At 39.2% G+C, this 20,000-nt stretch overlaps 1 protein-coding gene across 1 annotated transcript in view; it reads left to right on the plus strand.

The window, feature by feature from the left end:
• The window catches only part of dip2a (disco-interacting protein 2 homolog A), a 142,764-nt gene that overhangs the window by 41,762 nt on the left and 81,002 nt on the right, over window positions 1-20,000 (plus strand).

Consider the following 20,000-nt stretch of genomic DNA (forward strand, 5'->3'; position numbering starts at 1 on the left):
AATCAGTCATTTTAAGGTGTTATGTTGGAGTATGATTTTATTTACAGTAGCTCAGGCTAATATTTGGATTGTGGCAGTTTTTGTTCTTAACAAGTCAGTCGTGAGATAAATGTATAATCGAATCTGTGTTGTTTTGGGGTAAATAGGGGAATTTCCTTGTGGTCATTTTTGAAATTTCAAAACCTTCTGGTAAATGTTGCAGGGATTCAGGGAAAATGAGATTTTATTGTTTTATTACCTCTTGGTACATATTTGTCGGGCACGGGAAAAGTATCAAATTGGAAAAAAAAATTTTCACTGCAGCATCTCTTTTTTAGTGAATAGTTCTGCAAATTCTGGAGAGATTCATTACAGCTAATTCAGAGATTTCTAGTGCCCTATTCAGGGACATTCCTGGTTTTGTAGGGACAACGTCTGCTTAATTTACGTATTTCCGGGCTTATTTTTGAGGGTTGGGGGCCGTTATGTGAGACTAATCTCTCTCTCTCTCTCTCTCTCTCTCTCTCTCTCTCTCTCTCTCTCTCTCTCTCTCTCTCTCCTTCTTTATTTCTTTCTTTCCTTCTTTCTCTCTTTCTGTGTTTTTTTCCTCCTTCATTGTGTTAGATGTTGGCCTGCAGTGCAGGAAGTGCCTGTTTTGTTTTTATACCTCCTTCCTGCTGGCTGACCACTCTATTATGTTGTGGTGTGTTTTGTGGTGTGTTTGTGTGTGTGTGTGTGTGTGTGTGTGTGTGTGTGTGTGTGTGTGTATGTTGAGCATGTGGAGGAAAGGGAAGAGGCCTTGTAGTGCGAGCAACTACAGGAAAAGACTCTTTACTGTTACACTGGGTCAGTAACTACAACTGGAGCATCAAATACACACACACACACACACACACACACACACACACACACACACACACACACACACAGAAACATTGAGCTTGTAATAAAGCGAGGAAATGATGCAGTAGGTTTCCCTCCATTACATTTTCTGGAAAAAAAAGTGTACAATTATTTAAATTATTTGGTAATAGAAACTTTATTTATTTATTTTTTTATATATTGCCATTTTTGCATTTTCTCTAGTAGCTTCTTTGAAACTTGGAAGAAAAATACTGAAATTATGTGTGAATAAAAAAAAGGCAGAACAGCAGTAGAGCAATGAAGCTGGAAGGCACAAGTCCTAGTTTAGTTCTGAAAAAATAACCTGATGTTTCTGTAAAGATTGGGTGATGTGAAGATGAAATATGCTGTAGATATGATATGTGACGTATCACAACACACTCTTCTGAGATGTTCTGAGATGTGTCTCAAAATATGTGTTTCGTGTTCTTTTAGTTGTCAAATCAGCACTGGATTTGGCCATGACCTCCTACAACAGCTGCTCTCAGATTCACAATCACCTGATCTCAGTGGTGATACCACACACCTAGATGCATACATCTACACACACTTTCGGTGTATATAAGTTGGATCGTACTTGCCGATAACTGATTAATCAACCGATAGTTTTAAAAATGGATGCTATATAAAAACTATGTGAAATAGTTTGCAACTTTATTACCAAAAAATTAAAATAAAACAGTTCTGAATCAAGAAAATGTGCCCAAAGATAAATTATATAAATATGATTATATTAATTAATCAAATTAATAAATTATAAATGATGAATATAACACTTTCCATGCAGCATGCAGTCTCTTATAAAAACAAACAGCACGTGGCATCAGTGATTTGCCTCTAGAGGCCGCTTTTGTAATGACAGCGGACGATCTCAGCTGCTCCAGAACAGGAAAAACGAACAGTATGGATTTTTGCCAATAGAAGATAGTTACAGCAGTCAACTATCAGTGTCGATTCCCAAGCCGATAAATCAGTCGACCTCTAGACGAGTCTTGTGGTTGACTCTGTCTGACTTTGCTGAATGGTTGAGGAGGAGAAGGATTGATGAGAGGTTAGATGATCTAGCTGCGTGGGGCTCAGAGAGGTTGGTCTGTAGGTATAGAGATGGGTAGAGACAGTTATTTGTTGATGGCAAAGTCAAGGATTTGGGACATACTGAGACATACCAAGCAGTAGATTCAACCATCTTAAGGATTGAGAGTGGAGTTTCTTCAGGGAACAAACCTTGCTTTTTTTTTTAATGCAGTGATACCTGACTGTGATACATGGAGGATGTAATGGAGTCAATAATGATAGTAGTTATGAAGTGGAGGAGGATTTAAAAGATGATCTGGAGCTTTGTGTAATGGATAGGATCTAACAGGCAGGTGATGGGATTACGGGGACTTTTCTCCTGATAGAGAAAGATTAGAAGTCAGGTTAGGAGTAAAGGTCTGGCAGAATTTTTTTTTTAATAAAAAAATTTAAGTTGGTGATCAGCAGTCAGGAAGGATAGTTAAGGAGGAGATGGTGGATTTATAAGTGAAGAAGTTTGTAAAGATCTAGTGCATTTGTAAAGCTTCAAGTTTTAATTTCCTTCTCAGCAGATGTTGCATTAGATGAGAACTTGGGCAGGAGAAAGTAGTACGAGATCCTTATCGAGTTGTGATTTTCTCCACTTTCTCTCTATGGCCTAATTGTTATTAATACTCAGAGAGAACTTAGAGCAGAATTTGAGCAACAGTTGCTCTCTTGGGAGTCATCTAGCCAAGTCCTGTGTATGTTTGTGGGTTTGTGAGTACAGCGAGATTGTTCCCATCCCCTCCAGTGTGCAAGTAATCACTCTTCTCTTCATTCAGTAATTATAAATATTATTTTTAGTATTCATGCCATAATTATTAGCACTGCTGCTATCTTTGCTTCTTAATACAGTAATCCCCGCTTTACTGTGGTTTGAATCTGGTGCCCCCTGTTTTATCGCGGAATTGCATTTGCCACATAACTAAATAGTTTGGCTGATTTTCACAGTCTCTCGCGGAGAGCACGATAGACCAAAAAACTTATAGGGAATTGTTTTTATGGAGTTTTATGTTGAAATAATGGAATTTATTAATAAAAATATAATGAATAATTATAAAATGAAGTCAAATGTTAATACAGCACAGTACAGAAGGTAAATTGATGAGGTGAGGTGTATTTTTAACTCGGCCTCTTTTTTGATGTCATAGAACACTTCAACCAATAAACAAGCAGAGAAACTACTCATAGGCTACGCTACTAAAGAACTGTATACTGTACAGTACATGTACTCACTATGCTATACAGTGTACTGTATTTCTACAAATTAACACAAAATTCATCTCGCTTTATTCTTGCAAATGTTTTCTGTGTGTGTTTAAAGTGTGTGGAAGGATGATTTAAGAAGCATTTTTGGGGTGCCGTTTATTACGGGCGGTTTTGTAATGTAACTGTCGCGATAAACGGGGGAATACTGTAATTTTTTCTGTTATGAATATTGATATTACTGTCATTTTGCTTTACTACTGAGCTGCATTCAGACTTGAATCAGTGACTTAAATCTAAACGATATTGTGCCTGTAGTTACATAGCTTAAATTCTCTCTTTAGACAAAAGATTACCAATTTTGTGGCAGTGTAACGTTTTTCTGGTTCCTCTTGGATATTTGGCCTTTCTAAGTTTTTTTAAAGTATTCATATCATGCCGTTTAAAGCCCAGGAATTATTTTTGAGCGCGAAAAAAGAAAGAATTTCTAATGCATGTTTCAATTGCATTTTAATGTAACAAACATTAAACATTAAAGCAAACGTATTTAATAAACTAATAAATAAATAATGTTGAAATTATTATAATTACAATAATACATATGTACTGTTTGAATAAATGTTTTGTAATAGGTTAATACATTTAGTAGCTCAAAACAGCTTGTGGAAATTACACCTTTTTTGGTTTCATGAACAAGGAAATAAGTTAAGTCAGCTACTGATTGATGTAGGTGAGGTTAGGAAGTCTGGGGTGCAGTCAGTGTTACAGTTCATCTTTCACGTCAACCCATGTAAATCATATCTTCTCTTGATGAAGCACATGCATTTCTCTTTCTCCACACCTGTATCTATTTTCCTTTTACAGTTCTCAGAGTTGGATTTACTGTATAGACTAATGAAGTCTATATATCAAGCCAGTGCATGTATGTGTATTTGTATGTGCTTTTTAACATCCCAATCCACATTTGGTCCACATTTGCTGTTATAACAAACTCCACTTTTCTGGGAAGAAGTTCCACTAGATTTTCGAGTGTGCTTGTGGAGATTTACATTTACATTTACATTTACATTTACATTTGCGCCATTTAGCAGACGCCCTTTGCCAGAGCGACGTACAAAAGTGCTTTGAGTCTCTAGCAATGAATAAATCTACAATGGTAAGCAAGATTACAAACTTAGTATAAATGTAACTCTTGATTTTTACAAAGCAAACTTGAAGAGGGGTAATTTAAAGTGTTTCAGGAAGAGGTAGGTCTTCAATCGTTGCTTGAAGATAGTCAGGGACTCTGCTGTACGGACATCTGGGGGAAGTTCATTTCACCACCTCGGTGCCAGAACAGAGAAGAGCCTTGAAGTGTACTTACCTCTCATTCTGAGAGAAGGTGGTACCAGTCAAGCAGCGCTGGAGGATCTCAGACAGCATGGTGCAGTGCGAGGTGTGATGATGTCTTTGAGGTAAGATAGTGCTGGTCCATTTTTGGCCTTGTAAGCAAGCATCAGGGTTTTGAATCTGATACGTGCAGCTACTGGAAGCCAGTGAAGGAAGCGCAGCAGTGGGGTGGTGTGGGAGAACTTGAGCTGATTGAACACAAGTCACACAGCTGCGTTTTGAATCATTTGCAGTGGATGAATAGTGTTCAGAGAAGCTGCAGTAGTCCACTCTTGAAATTACAAAAGACTGAACAAGCACCTAGGCAGCCTGTGTGGACAGAAATGGTCAAATCCTTCGGATATTGTAGAGAAGAAATCTACACGAATGAGCCACATTAGCAACATGTGAGGAAAAGGACAGTTGATTGTCCATAGTTACCCCAAGGTTGCAAAAAGTGGCTGAAGGGGAGAGCAGAGAATCATGAAGAGTTATTCGGAGATCTTGACCTGGAGATGAATCACCTGGGATGACCAGCAGTTCTGTTTTGCTGGGGTTGAGTTTTAATTGATCTAATTGCACTCATCCATGAAGATACATGTATGTCTGTCAAGCATGCCGAGATCCAAGTGGAAGCTGTGGTATCTGATTGAGGGATAAAAAAGATGGTTTTAAGTGTCCTCAGCATAGCAGTAGTAAGAAAACCCAGATGAGGATAAAACTTCACCAATGTAGTGGGTATAGAGGGAGAAAAGAAGGAGACCAAGTACCAAGCCTTGTTGGACACCACTGGTGAGTCTGCCCTGTGCAGACTCACCAGTGGTGTCCCACAAGGCTTGGTACTTGGTCACCCAAACCATTCCATTGCTGTTCCACGGATACCAAGGCTCCTGAGGGTAGACAAGAGTGTCTTGAGATTTGCTGATGTAGGTGAGGAGGCCTGGGGTGCAGTCAGTGTTCAGTAGGTTTAGGGTCAGAGCTCTATAGCAGTAGGCCACTCAAGATCTACCACTGCAACCCATGTAAACCATATCTTTTCTTTTCTTTGTTAGCAGAAACAGGTTTGGCTCTCGTAGTTCAAGTGAAGGGAAAATGTAATGTTACTGCATCCAAAGACGTCCTATTTAATTGTGTGCCTCTAACTTTGTGGTACCATTTTGAGGAGGAACCACATATGGCTGCAAATGTCAGATGTACCAATACTTTTGCTTATATAGTGTGCATAATATATTGAGATCTCTCCTTCTAATTAACTCTAGTCATTCATGTTCACTTGCTGTTTTGTGGGTTTTTGTTTTTTTGCTGTTTGACATTATTTGGTATGAAGTATGAAACAGCACAAAAGTATACAGCACCTCCAGATTCTAATGGAAAACCAATTTTTCAATTTTTCCTCATAATGAGCTAGAAGTCTCACCACTGAGATTGCCAAAGACTGTTTGTTAGCGACACTGCCAGAAAGCGTAAGGTCTTAAACACGCTTTTGCGAGTTTCAGAAGCGTAGGCGATGAATCTGAATTTTCCCCACAGTATCCTATGAATATATTTAATATGTTAAAAAATGCCATTCCATTCCATTTCATTCCATGCGTGTGTGTGTGTGTGTGTGTGTGTGTGTGTGTGTGTGTGTGTGTGTATTTGTGTGTATTTGTTTTAAAACCGGTGGCAGGTTTTACTTGAATAGGTGACATTTCTGAAATATATCAGTATTGCTGCTATATCTGTTCTAGGAACCCGCTTGAATCTGCTAAACTATCATATATATTTTACTTTTCAAATGGCAAAGTTATTTTATTTCTAACTGTTCTAAATTGGGGTTTGTTTTCACTGCTTCCTGAAGTGTCTCCAAACTGAAATAAAATGGTGTAAAACCTCCTTTTTCTACAGGATATGACGGGATGTTTACCAACACACTGTCTATTCAGACAGGATATCGTATACACCAGACAGGATATAGTATACATCCTGAGCGAGTTTTATGGAGCTTTTTATAGTGTGGCGTGGAAATGACATTTTTTTTTTTTTTAATAAATAGACATATTTTTGGAAGTATTACAGATTATACCACTTAAAGCTATTGAGAATTTGACTTTCAGCAGATGCCCTCATCCAGAACAACATACAGTTCTCTCATTTATATACACTGATCAGGCATAACAGTATGACATTATAGCATTATGACCAGTGACGTGAATAACACTAATTATCTCTTCATCATGGCACCTGTTAGTGGGTGGGATATTATTCGGCAGCAAGTGAGCATTTTGTCTTCAAAGTTGACGTGTTAGAAGCAGGAAAAATGGGTAAAGATTTGAGCAAGTTTGACAAATTGTGATGTCTAGACGACTGGGTCTCTCTGCAACTGCAGCTCTTGTGGGATGTTCCTGGTCTGCAGTGGTCAGTATCTATCAAAAGTGGTCCAAGGAAGGAACAGTGTGGTCCGATCCAACAGAAGGGTCAGAACTGTTTTCACAGCAAAAGGGGGACCAACACAATAGGCAGCTGATCATAATGTTATGCCTAATCGGTGTATACAGTGAGGAAAATAAGTATTTGAACACCCTGCTATTTTGCAAGTTCTCCCACTTAGAAATCATGGAGGGGTCTGAAATTGTCATCGTAGGTGCATGTCCACTGTGAGAGACATAATCTAAAAAAAGAAAATCCAGAAATCACAATGTATGATTTATTAACTATTTATTTGTATGATACAGCTGCAAATAAGTATTTGAACACCTGTCTATCAGCTAGAATTCTGACCCTCAAAGACCTGTTAGTCTGCCTTTAAAATGTCCACCTCCACTACATTTATTATCCTAAATTAGATGCACCTGTTTGAGGTCGTTAGCTCCATAAAGACACCTGTCCACCCCATACAATCAGTAAGAATCCAACTACTAACATGGCCGAGACGAAAGAACTGTCCAAAGACACTAGAGACAAAATTGTACACCTCCACAAGGCTGGAAAGGGCTACGGGGAAATTGCCAAGCAGCTTAGTGCAAAAAGGTCCACTGTTGGAGCAATCATTAGAAAATGGAAGAAGCTAAACATGACTGTCAATCTCCCTCAGACTGGGGCTCCATGCAAGATCTCACCTCGTGGGGTCTCAATGATCCTAAGGAAGGTGAGAAATCAGCCCAGAACTACACGGGAGGAGCTGGTCAATGACCTGAAAAAAAGCTGGGACCACCGTTTCCAAGGTTACTGTTGGTGATACACTAAGACGTCATGGTTTGAAATCATGCATGGCACGGAAGGTTCCCCTGCTTAAACCAGCACATGTCCAGGCACGTCTTAAGTTTGCCAATGACCATTTGGATGATCCAGAGGAGTCATGGGAGAAAGTCATGTGGTCAGATGAGACCAAAATAGAACTTTTGGGTCATAATTCCACTAAACGTGTTTGGAGGAAGAAGAATGATGAGTACCATCACAAGAACACCATCCCTACTGTAAAGCATGGGGGTGGTAGCATCATGCTTTGGGGGTGTTTTTCGCACTTGGGACAGGGCGACTGCACTGTATTAAGGAGAAGATGACCGGGGCCATGTATTGCGAGATTTTGGGGAACAACCTCCTTCCCTCAGTTAGAGCATTGAAGATGGGTCGAGGCTGGGTCTTCCAACATGACAATGACCCGAAGAACACAGCCAGGATAACCAAGGAGTGGCTCTGTAAGAAGCATATCAAGGTTCTGGCATGGCCTAGCCAGTCTCCAGACCTAAACCCAATAGAGAATCTTTGAAGGGAGCTCAAACTCCATGTTTCTCAGTGACAGGCCAGAAACCTGACTGATCTAGAGAAGATCTGTGTGGAGGAGTGGGCCAAAATCCCTCCTGCAGTGTGTGCAAACCTGGTGAAAAACTACAGGAAACATTTGACCTCTGTAATTGCAAACAAAGGCTACTGTACCAAATATTAACATTGACTTTCTCAGGTGTTCAAATGCTTATTTGCAGCTGTATCATACAAATAAATAGTTTAAAAGTCATACATTGTGATTTCGGGATTATTTTTTTTTATTATGTCTCTCACAGTGGACATGCACCTACAATGACAATTTTAGACCCCTCCATGATTTCTAAGTGGGAGAACTTGCAAAATAGCAGGGTGTTCACTGTATGAGCACTTAAGGGTTAAAGGCCTTGCTCAAAGGCCCAGTATTTGTGGTGGTGGAGCTGGGATATAAACGTTTCATCAGAGGTTTAACATCTTAATCCCTGAGCTACTACTTCTTAGGTTATATCAATTATATACTTTAGGATTTATGGTATGGATTAAGGATAGATGGTTTATATACATTCACAGTGTAGTTCATTCGGAACATTGGTCAGCCAATTATTGGGCAACAGCACAAGGCATAGAATCACACAGCGCCTTTTGTGAACGCCAGAGGAAAATTAGCCGGAGCTGTCAGGAAGTCTATAGTAACACGTATAATCACTCTTAACAATCATGGTGAGCAGAAACGCATCTCAGCATTCACAGAACATTTCGAGGTGGATGAGCTACAAGAAGAACCGCGAGTACATCCACAGCTGGCCTTTTCACTCACTCTCTTTTTATCCTTCTTTCTCTCTGTCTAATTTCCACTCTCTTTTCTTTCATATTCCTTTTTTATCCACTCCCTCATCAGTTTTTCTCATCTCTCTTCCTCTAGTTTTTTGTGACTTTTTGTTTCACGCCTGTTCTTTCTTTCTCATCAACAGATCCTTTCATTCTATACCTATCCTTCATGCATTCCTCTGTTGCTCGCTCTAATCCCTGCCTTCACTGCTGCTTTTCATTCTGCACCATCTCTCTGTTTGTCCGTCTCTCTCTCTCTCTCTCTCTCTCCCTCTTTCTCTCTCACCTTATCTCTCTTGCACTCTCTACCCTTCCATTGATACACTCCGTCTTTCTCTTTTTTCTTTCATTCACATTCCCACATCCTTCTCAGTGTTGATATGATTTCACAGCTTCAGTGTGTTGTATGTATCAGAGCAGCAACCCTTCATCCCCAAAATGAGACATATTCACTCATTTATAGACAAACGTTCATATAATCTTATTCAGATTCTTTACTACTCACTCATTTATACATATTTATCGTATTCTTTTATTCATACTCATCCATTCCAATATATTCATTTATACTTATTCGTTATTATTCACCCATTCATAATCATGCCAATTCATGCTTATATTTGCTTACTCATATTCTTTTATTTCCATAAATTCATACTCATTTACAGTGAGGAAAATAAGTATTTGAACACCCTGCTATTTTGCAAGTTCTCCCACTTAGAAATCATGGAGGGGTCTGAAATTGTCATCATAGGTGCATGTCCACTGTGAGAGACATAATCTAAAAAAAATCCAGAAATCACAATGTATGATTTTTAAACTATTTATTTGTATGATACAGCTGCAAATAAGTATTTGAACACCTGAGAAAGTCAATGATAATATTTGGTACAGTAGCCTTTGTTTGCAATTACAGAGGTCAAATGTTTCCTGTAGTTTTTCACCAGGTTTGCACACACTGCAGGAGGATTTTGGCCCTCCTCCACACAGATCTTCTCTAGATCAGTCAGGTTTCTGGCCTGTCGCTGAGAAACACGAAGTTTGAGCTCCCTCCAAAGATTCTCTATTGGGTTTAGGTCTGAAGACTGGCTAGGCCACGCCAGAACCTTGATATGCTTTTTACAGAGCCACTCCTTGGTTATCCTGGCTGTGTGCTTGGTCATTGTCATGTTGGAAGACCCAGCCTCGACCCATCTTCAATGCTCTAACTGAGGGAAGGAGGTTGTTCTCCAAAATCTCGCAATACATGGCCCCGGATATCCTCTCCTTAATACAGTGCAGTCGCCCTGTCCCATGTGCAGAAAAACACCCCCAAAGCATGATGCTACCACCCCCATGCTTCACAGTAGGGATGGTGTTCTTGGGATGGTACTCATCATTCTTCTTCCTCCAAACACGTTTAGTGGAATTATGACCCAAAAGTTCTATTTTGGTCTCATCTGACCACATGACTTTCTCCCATGACTCCTCTGGATCATCCAAATGGTCATTGGCAAACTTAAGACGTGCCTGGACATGTGCTGGTTTAAGCAGGGGAACCTTCCGTGCCATGCATGATTTCAAACCATGACGTCTTAGTGTATCACCAACAGTAACCTTGGAAACGGTGGTCCCAGCTTTTTTTCAGGTCATTGACCAGCTCCTCCCGTGTAGTTCTGGGCTGATTTCTCACCTTCCTTAGGATCATTGAGACCCCACGAGGTGAGATCTTGCATGGAGCCCCAGTCTGAGGGAGATTGACAGTCATGTTTAGCTTCTTCCATTTTCTTTATGCAACTAACGACCTCAAACAGGTGCATCTAATTTAGGATAATAAATGTAGTGGAGGTGGACATTTTAAAGGCAGACTAACAGGTCTTTGAGGGTCAGAATTCTAGCTGATAGACAGGTGTTCAAATACTTATTTGCAGCTGTATCATACAAATAAATAGTTAATAAATCATACATTGTGATTTCTGGATTTTTTTTTTTAGATTATGTCTCTCACAGTGGACATGCACCTACGATGACAATTTCAGACCCCTCCATGATTTCTAAGTGGGAGAACTTGCAAAATATATATTCACCTATTTATTCTAATTCATTCAAATTTGCTTACTCATATTCATTTATTCATTTCCATTATTTCATACTCATCTATTTATATTTACTCAATCATATCTTAAATCATACCTCATGTATTCATATCCACTCATCCATACACTTCTAGTCCACTTATTCACATTCTTCCATCCATCCATCCATCCATCCATCCATCCATCCATCCATCCATCCATCCATCCATCAGTCTGTCCATCCGTCTGTCTATCCATCAGTCTGTCCATCCATCCATCCATCCATCCATCCATCCATCCATCCATCCATCCATTTATCTATTCATTTACCCATCCATCCACCAGTCTGTCCATCCATCCATCCATCCATCCATCAGTCTGTCCATCCGTCTGTCCATCCATCAGTCTGTCCATCCATCCATCCATCCATCCATCCATCCATCCATCCAGCCATCCATCCAGCCATCCATCTTACTCACTTATGCTGAGCCATTCAAAGCCATTCATATTTACTTATGAATTTACTTACAAACTCATTAATTTAAAGCTTCTGTCTGTTCATTCATATTTTTTTAATCAGATTCACTGATTTATAGTCATTTGTTTATATATTCATCCATACATATTTTTATTCTCTCATTCATACTTAATCCTCATTCTTATTATTATTATTAATAATAATAAAATTCACCCAATCTGTTAAAATGAACAAGTGAATACGTTTAAGTCCCTTATTTATTTTCAGTAAGGTGGCATGTGAGCTATCTTTAGATCTTCCTTCTCACTGAGAGAACAGGATTCACTGTGAGAGGTGTGTGGTGTCTCGCTGTCTATGAGCGAGAGACAAAGGAGTATGCAAGAGAAAGAAAAAGAGTTGAGAGTGAAAGATGGAGATGGGGCATGCAAGAAAAATTAGTAAAAAGCAAAATAGTATAGAAAGACCAATAAAAAGGATAAATAATGAATGCGTTTTAGAGTAAGAGAGAGGGATGTGAAAGAAGGAACGAGAAAGGGAAAAAGAGAGAAAAAGATAGAGAGAGGAAGTGAGATGTGTTGGATGAATGAATGGATAATCAGAGAGGTCTGCGTTTCGTGTTTGTCGCACAGTGTTGCCATTGTTTTCCTCTCATTTAGCTGTAATTGATGTGCAGCTATTCATTACTCATGGCTGTTCATTATGCTAGCTGATGGCTGAATGAACACACATGTGCACACGCACACACACACACACACACACACACACACACACACACACACACACACACACATGGACACAGAAGCCAAAGTCAGTTTTTACATTCGTTGGAATAATGATAATAAATACACATCTACGTTCAGCTGATGTGTTTCCACATGAGATCCTAAATACATGTGATGATAAACAGAATATACCTTCAGGACATGTTGTGTGTCCCCATGTGAGTGTCCCATGTTGTGTGTCCTTATGCGAGTAGTTCAGCAACAATATTGTCCCAGTCTGTGATTTGTTGCGGATATTTTTCCAAGTAGCGAGAACTAGAGGTTGACCGATTTATCAGTTTTGCTGTTTAATCAGCACCAATAGTTAATTGCTGGCGCTATCTGCAAATAAATCAATACTGATAGTTTTTCCGGGTCGTGTCTGCTCTGGAGCGGCTGAGAAGGGCCGCTGTCATTATACAGTATGATAGCGGCCTCTAGAGGCGAATCACTGACATCACGTGCTGTTTGTTTTGACCCATAAGACTGCAGGCTGTACCTCATTCATGTTAGTTCACAGTGCATTAACTAAAGTTAACAGATCATTTTTTTATATTAACCTCATGTATGTGTTAACTTCATATATGTAAAATGTATTAGTAAATGACAAACAAAAAACAGTACTTCTAAAACACTTTTGATCTACGGTTAATGTGTTTTTTTCCAAAAAGTTGCTCATCCACACTGAAACGTCAGAAAATGTTTACGTCCCTGTACTGGGCATGAGTAAAACGTGAGAAACTTCGACCTGTGTCATTTCCTCCTGCCGTTTATTTACTTTCCAACTCGTTGAAACATTGTGGCAGTGACTAAAAATGCATCATAATTTTTTCAAAATCCTCCATTTTTACAGTCATACACTGTTTACACACTGTGATGCGAAAACGATGTTTGCAAATGTATCCACCTTGAAAAGCATTATCAAAAAAGCGTTATTAAACTAAAAAGTATTAGTGTAGACATGGCCATATCAGCCATCTTTAAATGTCTTTAAAATCCACTATCGGTCCAACTCCAGCAAGAACAGCGATGATATTCCGAGGAGAGGCGGGAGCAACAGAATCCAGTTTTTCATTCGATTTGAAAGGGAGGAGTGAGGGTGAAATATAACCACAGCATTATTTAATGTATAGAAAATGTCACGTAGGAAAGTGCAGAGATTGTTTGTTACTAAACACGACGTAAAACAAGATGACATGATCAAGATCAATGAAACCTCAGAAACCTGAACAATCATAAGCAGTGGAGTCAGACGAGAGACAAAGAGCGCAGTGAACACAGAATGCATGGAAAGTGCACATTTTCGGTGATTGTGAAGCAGTGGTTTCTGGGAAACGGAGTCTGTGTCTCTTGGAGTAATCGACATGCCATGTGATCCCCAAACAGTTATTAAAACAGGTCAAATAAACTCCTAGTAATGCGTAGGGACGTTCTTTTGCACTATATCTTCAATTTAGTGTTTGGTGAAAGAAGACATGCAGGTACATGGTGTAAAAGAGGCAGATGTAGAGGACAGAGTGGCATGGAGATGGATGATCTGCCAGCCAGAAGAAGAAGAGGAAGACGACCTCCAGTTTACTGTGTGAGTTTGTGTGTGAGCGTTCTTCAGCCTACTCAGGAAGTAGAGATGCTGCTGGGCTTTCTTGGTGATGGAGCTGGTGTTGAGTGACCAAGTGAAGTTCTCCACTAGAATTTGGTGCTCTTGACGATCTCCACGGAGGATACATCTATGTTCAGTGGAGAATGGTCGCTCTGTGCTCTCCTGAAGTCAACAACCATCTCTTCGTTTTGTCGACATTTAGAGACAGGTTGTTTGCTCCATACCAGGGTGTTAACCGTTACACCTCCTCTCTGTATGCTGACTCATCATTCTTGCTGATGAGACCCACCATGGTCGTGTCATTGGGAGACTTGATGATGTGATTGATTATGTGTGTGTGTGTGTGTGTGTGTGTGTGTGTGTGTGTGACAGAGTGATAGGCTAGAGGTATAATTGAGAGTAGCCATGGTGTAAATGTTATATATAACGTGTGTGTGTGTGTGTTTGTGATTTAAACAATGTGTCATTGTGAATTTGTGTATGTTGCATGTATATGTGTGTATATGTGTGTGTGTGTGTGTGTGTGTGTGTGTGTGTGTGTGTGTGTGTGTAAGAGAGCGCATACATGAAGTGTTTACCTTCCGTGGTGTTTGGATGTTATTTTTCTCAGCTTCACACGTTTCTCCTGCTGCTTTCTTTGCCAACTATGAGAAACTCAAACTGAGAGAGGAAAAGTGTTTGTGTGTGTGTGTGTGTGTGTGTGTGTGTGTGTGTGTGTGTGTGTGTGTGTCTTTGTGCGCCCATGTGTTAGTGTGTGTGACAGAGAGGATAGGATTTAGGTATAATTGATGTTAACCAATGTGTAAACCGGTATATATAACACTTGTGTGTGTGTGTGTGTGTGTGTGTGTGTGTGTGTGTGAGAGAGAGAGAGAGAGAGAGAGAGAGAGAGAGAGACTCATCACTATGGTAACTGTGGGTAATGGAGGTGTTTTGTTATTGCACTTTGGACAGTGTTAAGGTCAAATAAGGGTCAGATTCCATGCAGAGCCTGTGTCACACAAACAAGTAAACACACACACACACACACACACACACACACACACACACACACACACACACACACACATTTTAAGCACACAGCCTTTTGCCTGTCAAGTCCTTTCTTCCTTAACTTCTGTCATGATTCCATCCAAATTTTCATCTTTTGCTAATCTGAAATTAATGACGAGTTCGTTACAATGGCGTCACTTCATTCGCCACTGTTTTTTTCCCCCATTGAGACAAAGTGTGTCGAGGGACTGTGAGTTATTCATCTCAGGAGATTTTCACTCTTTCGAGAGGCTCCCTTCATAAAAAAAGCTTTTATCTAAACCACTGCACTGTCAGACATGATGGATGCCTGCATGTGAGAGCTTAAACAGAGCTTTCAACACACACACACACACACACACACACACACACACACACACACACACACACACACACACACACACACAGGCACAGCGTGAATGAGAAGACATGCAAAACCCAGAGTGATTTGATTTATTGTGTTTTTTTATTACTGTGGTATTTTTTTATTCAAACACACATATACCTGAACCAAATTGTCTGTCTGGATAAAAACAAAAAGAAAAGTGAATCATATTGAACAGAAAAAATAAGTACTTGAAAAAGGAGACAAAGATCTGAAAGTGTTGAAAAGAGAGAAATAAAGTAATGATATGACATTTACAGATATTAATCATTAGTCATGATTTCGCAACTAGTAACCGCTACAGAAACTTCATTCAAAACTAGAATTTTTTCTTGACTGCAAAATTCATCACCTGACTATTTCCATTAATTACTTTTTAAATAATCCACCTTGACAAAACAGTCTCATTCATACAACTGAGCAGTTGAGGGTCAATGCCTTGCTCAAGGGCCAAGTAGTGGTGAAGTTGTGATTTGAACTCATGACCTTCTGATCAGAAGTCCAACATTTTATGCACTGAGCTACCTCTTTCCCCTGACATTCATTTTTTCACTGCAAAGCATAAGAAGCAGTTCTTTGTGAAGCAAGCATATTTTTCCGTGTCTTTGTGCTTTCTGAGTCAATTTAGTCACTGGCGTTACCTGATGTCACTATGTAACTTAGCATTGCACTGTCCCAATGTTGCTCAGAGTTTTGACATGTCACATGACCATGTTGTCAGACTTGCAAACTATTTTGCATATTTTGCATAGCAGTGTAAAAGTATGAAATTTTTTTAGGGGTGTCCCCAAATAAGGATTTAAATAAGTTAAATTAGAATTGGCAAGTATTTTATAAAGTTGACTGATCGTGGGTGTTGTTGTAAAGCCAAGTAGTATAAAACGTTACACAAAGATATAGAGAATATGAACAGAAACATTTTGGGTCAATGAACTTAAAACATAACTGCAGAAAGGCCAAAATCACTTACAGAATGAAATTAAAACAAAATAGACCTTTACAAGAAATCCCAGACATTGTTAAATATTAAAATTTTTGCCACCAAGATGCTCCCGTGTTGGTCACGGATCATGAAAAATAAAATTTAAATCTGTTACAGGGGGCTGGATTTATTTACGCATATTAAAAATATTTATTTTCTTTTTTCCACATTTTTATTTACAACATTATTGTAGTAGGCTGTATACAGGTAGTCCTCTACTTACGATGGAGATACGTTACGACGACCCCATCGTAAATCCGAACTATCATAATTCAAAGATGGTGCTATGACTCTGACAGACTTTCCTGCTTTCCTGCTTTTATCACTTAAATTGCTGTTTGAAACTAAAAAATACAAATTGACTCCGTCGACCGCTAGCGAGAGCGGGGCATCTCACAGGGCGAGAGACAGTTCATTCCAGTTCATTCCATTCGTACGCTGCTGCCTGTTGTGTGCGAACTTTTTAATATTTTTACAATTTTGTCGTATCGCATTCGTCATCTTAAGATCGGAAAATCAAGTTGAACCGACGTAACTCGAAGACCATCTGTATTTACTTATTGGGATAAAACCGGTTGTTTTATATGAACTCAGACAACCCCATATAACCAAAATGATATGATCCTCATCTCATAACAGCTCTGTGAGGATTCGAATGTGAGGATTCGATTGGTGGTCGAATCAGGCTCCTCCTATCGAAGCATCGAATCTTTGACTATCTATATTTAAAAAATGTATTGCTGCTCAATTTATTTCTTTTACATTTGTTCATTTTTCTTCAGGCAGTGTTTTGTTTTGGTCAAGGACACACAGGAGATGCGGCTTATACTGAGAACATTAAGTACGAGGCAGGAGTGCACCCCGATAGGGTCGATCACAAGCCCCACATACCCACTAGTTTAATTACTCAGTGCACTGAATACTGAATAACTCCACAAATGACCTCAGATACCGATCCTGACCTTGTCTCTGTCTTGTAAGACAACTTTCAGGACTATTGACTGATCGGTTTGTGTCCCAGTTGCTTTTCTGAAATGCTTTTCCCATCATCCCTGGTCACGTCTTTGTTTCAGGGCGTTTGTAATTCTCCGCTTTATGAGCGTGTCCGAAGCCTCTGGCGATCCTTCGGCACTGTCAGACTCGGGATCAATACGGCTTTTGTAGTGAGATATATACGGGCTTCTCACGCCGTGTTTTTGTGTTTTCATTGTGGTCAGGGGAAAAGAGAAAGGCGATTAAATATCTTCCTGCTATACCTCTGAGTCACTGCAGTGTGTCAGGCACAATGCGAAACCTTCAACAGCTGTGCTTGGACCACAAGAGGACTGTGTGTGTGTGTGTGTGTGTGTGTGTGTGTGTGTGTGTGTGTGTGTGTGTGTGCACTTGTGTTTTATTTTGTGATGTATTATTTTAATCCATTCATCCTACATGCACATGTACATACAATATATGGACAAACGTTTGTAGACACCTGACCAGAAGATTATGTGCTTTTTGAACATCCCATTCCTCATTTAGTCTCCATTAGCTCTTAGAATTAACTACACTCTTCTGGAAAGGTGTTCCACTAGATTCAGGAGAGTGCTTTTGCTCATTCAGACACAAGGGTGTTAGTAAAGTCAGGTACTGATGTAGGTGAGATGAGGAGGCCTGGGATTTAGTCAGAGTTCCAATTCATTTCAAAGGTGTTCAATAGGTTTGAGGTCAGAGCTCTATTGCAGGCCACTCAAGATCTTCCACTTTAGCCCATGTAAAGCAGATGTTCATGGAGGGGGATTTGCCATGCTGGAACAGGTTCTCATGTTACCACATCCAAAGACGTCTGATACAATTGTGTGCTTTTAATTTTTTTTGGGTGGAGAACCAACAAATGGCTGGAAAACCTATAGCCCATCAACACTATTTTAACTTCAACTAAATGTCACCTAACCTAATATAAATACAGGCATCCATCTATCCATCCATCCATCTATCCATCCATCCATCCATCCATCCATCCATCCATTTATCATCCATCCATCATCTATCTGTACAAAACATCTATCTATCTATCTATCTATCTATCTATCTATCTATCTATCTATCTATCTATCTATCTATCTATCTATCTATCTCCATCCATCCATCCATCTGTACAAAACATCTTGTTTACCTATCTATCCATCCATCCATCAATCCAGCCATCTATCTGTCCAAAACATCTTGTCCATCCATCCATCCATCCATCCATCCATTGATTAATCTCTACAAAAACTCTCGCTCATCTATCCATTCATCCATCCATCCATCCATCCATCCATCCATCCATCCATCCATCCATTTATTTATCTCTAGAAACCCTCCTGCTCATCTGTCCATTCATCCATCCATCCATCTGTACAAAACCTCTTGTCCAGCCTAATTACCCGTCCAGTCTTTTTAACTGCTTAATCATTCACTTTCCACAGATTCTCTGTACAATATCTGAGGTTTATTAAAAGAAAAATATATTTATTCGTTACTAACCATCTGGACTTTCATCTGCCTGTCCATTTCTGTCCAAAATGCATTTTACCACATAAGCTTCCAAAACCAGCCATTTACTTCAGCCTAAACTAACTAGGGACAAAATCCATCTATACATTTAAATATCTGTACAAAACATCATATCTATGTACCCATCCAACCATCCATCCATCCATCCATCCATCCATCCATCCATCCATTCCACCGATCCATCCATCCATCTAAACATTAATTAGAATGTTCAGATAATATTTACACTATAATGTATTAGTTGTAAACTTACTCCTTTTCTTTCTGTCTATCCATTCCTTTACCCACTATTCCTCTAGACATCACTTCATCTCTCGACCTGACCTTAAAGCACAAACATTTTACATCTATTCATCTTTCCATTCTTCTTTATCCTTTCTATCCTGGGAAATAATAATCTTTTTTGGCAGATGCGGAGTCTCTGTCTTTTAGTAGAGGATCATATTTCTGTCTTTTCTCCTTTTCTTTTGGCTTAAACAGAGTGTTGCATCACGCTGAGGTCTCATGTGAGGAAAATCAGTCCACATTGCATCCATGAGCGCATAAAACTGTCAGATAAACTGTCATATTTCATAAAAGATAAATGTGCACTGGAACAACGAGGCCATTTAGCGCATCATTAGTGTTTTAAATAAAGCTAAGATGGGAATTATGTATTAAAAACTAATGATTAATATGAATTGTTGAATGATAACAGAGTGTTAGCTGATATCAAGATATCAAAATGAATTTCATTCAGAAAGACATTTTTATATAAATATTCTCAAAAGTCAAAATTCAATTCTAAGTTTAAAGAACGAAAGAAAAAGGTAAATAAATGAAAAACTGAATGAAGAAACTGAGTCTGGTACTGACAGTTACACTGATGCCGATCCTAAAATTGTAATGTATTGATGACACTGACACCAAAAACCGTACATAAACACAACACTGTATTCATAATTTTACAAAACAAGCACGTGTGTGCACGTGTCTAACTTCTCATTTCACAAGAGATACGTTTCTTCACGCTTTGCTTGCACGAACTACCGAAAAGCGCTTATTTTAACCGTGTGCTGATTTCAAGTTTTGTTGCAATCCACAGATTCTGTG

Source organism: Silurus meridionalis, chromosome 3 (assembly GCF_014805685.1).
Source record: "Silurus meridionalis isolate SWU-2019-XX chromosome 3, ASM1480568v1, whole genome shotgun sequence".
NCBI lineage: Eukaryota > Metazoa > Chordata > Actinopteri > Siluriformes > Siluridae > Silurus > Silurus meridionalis.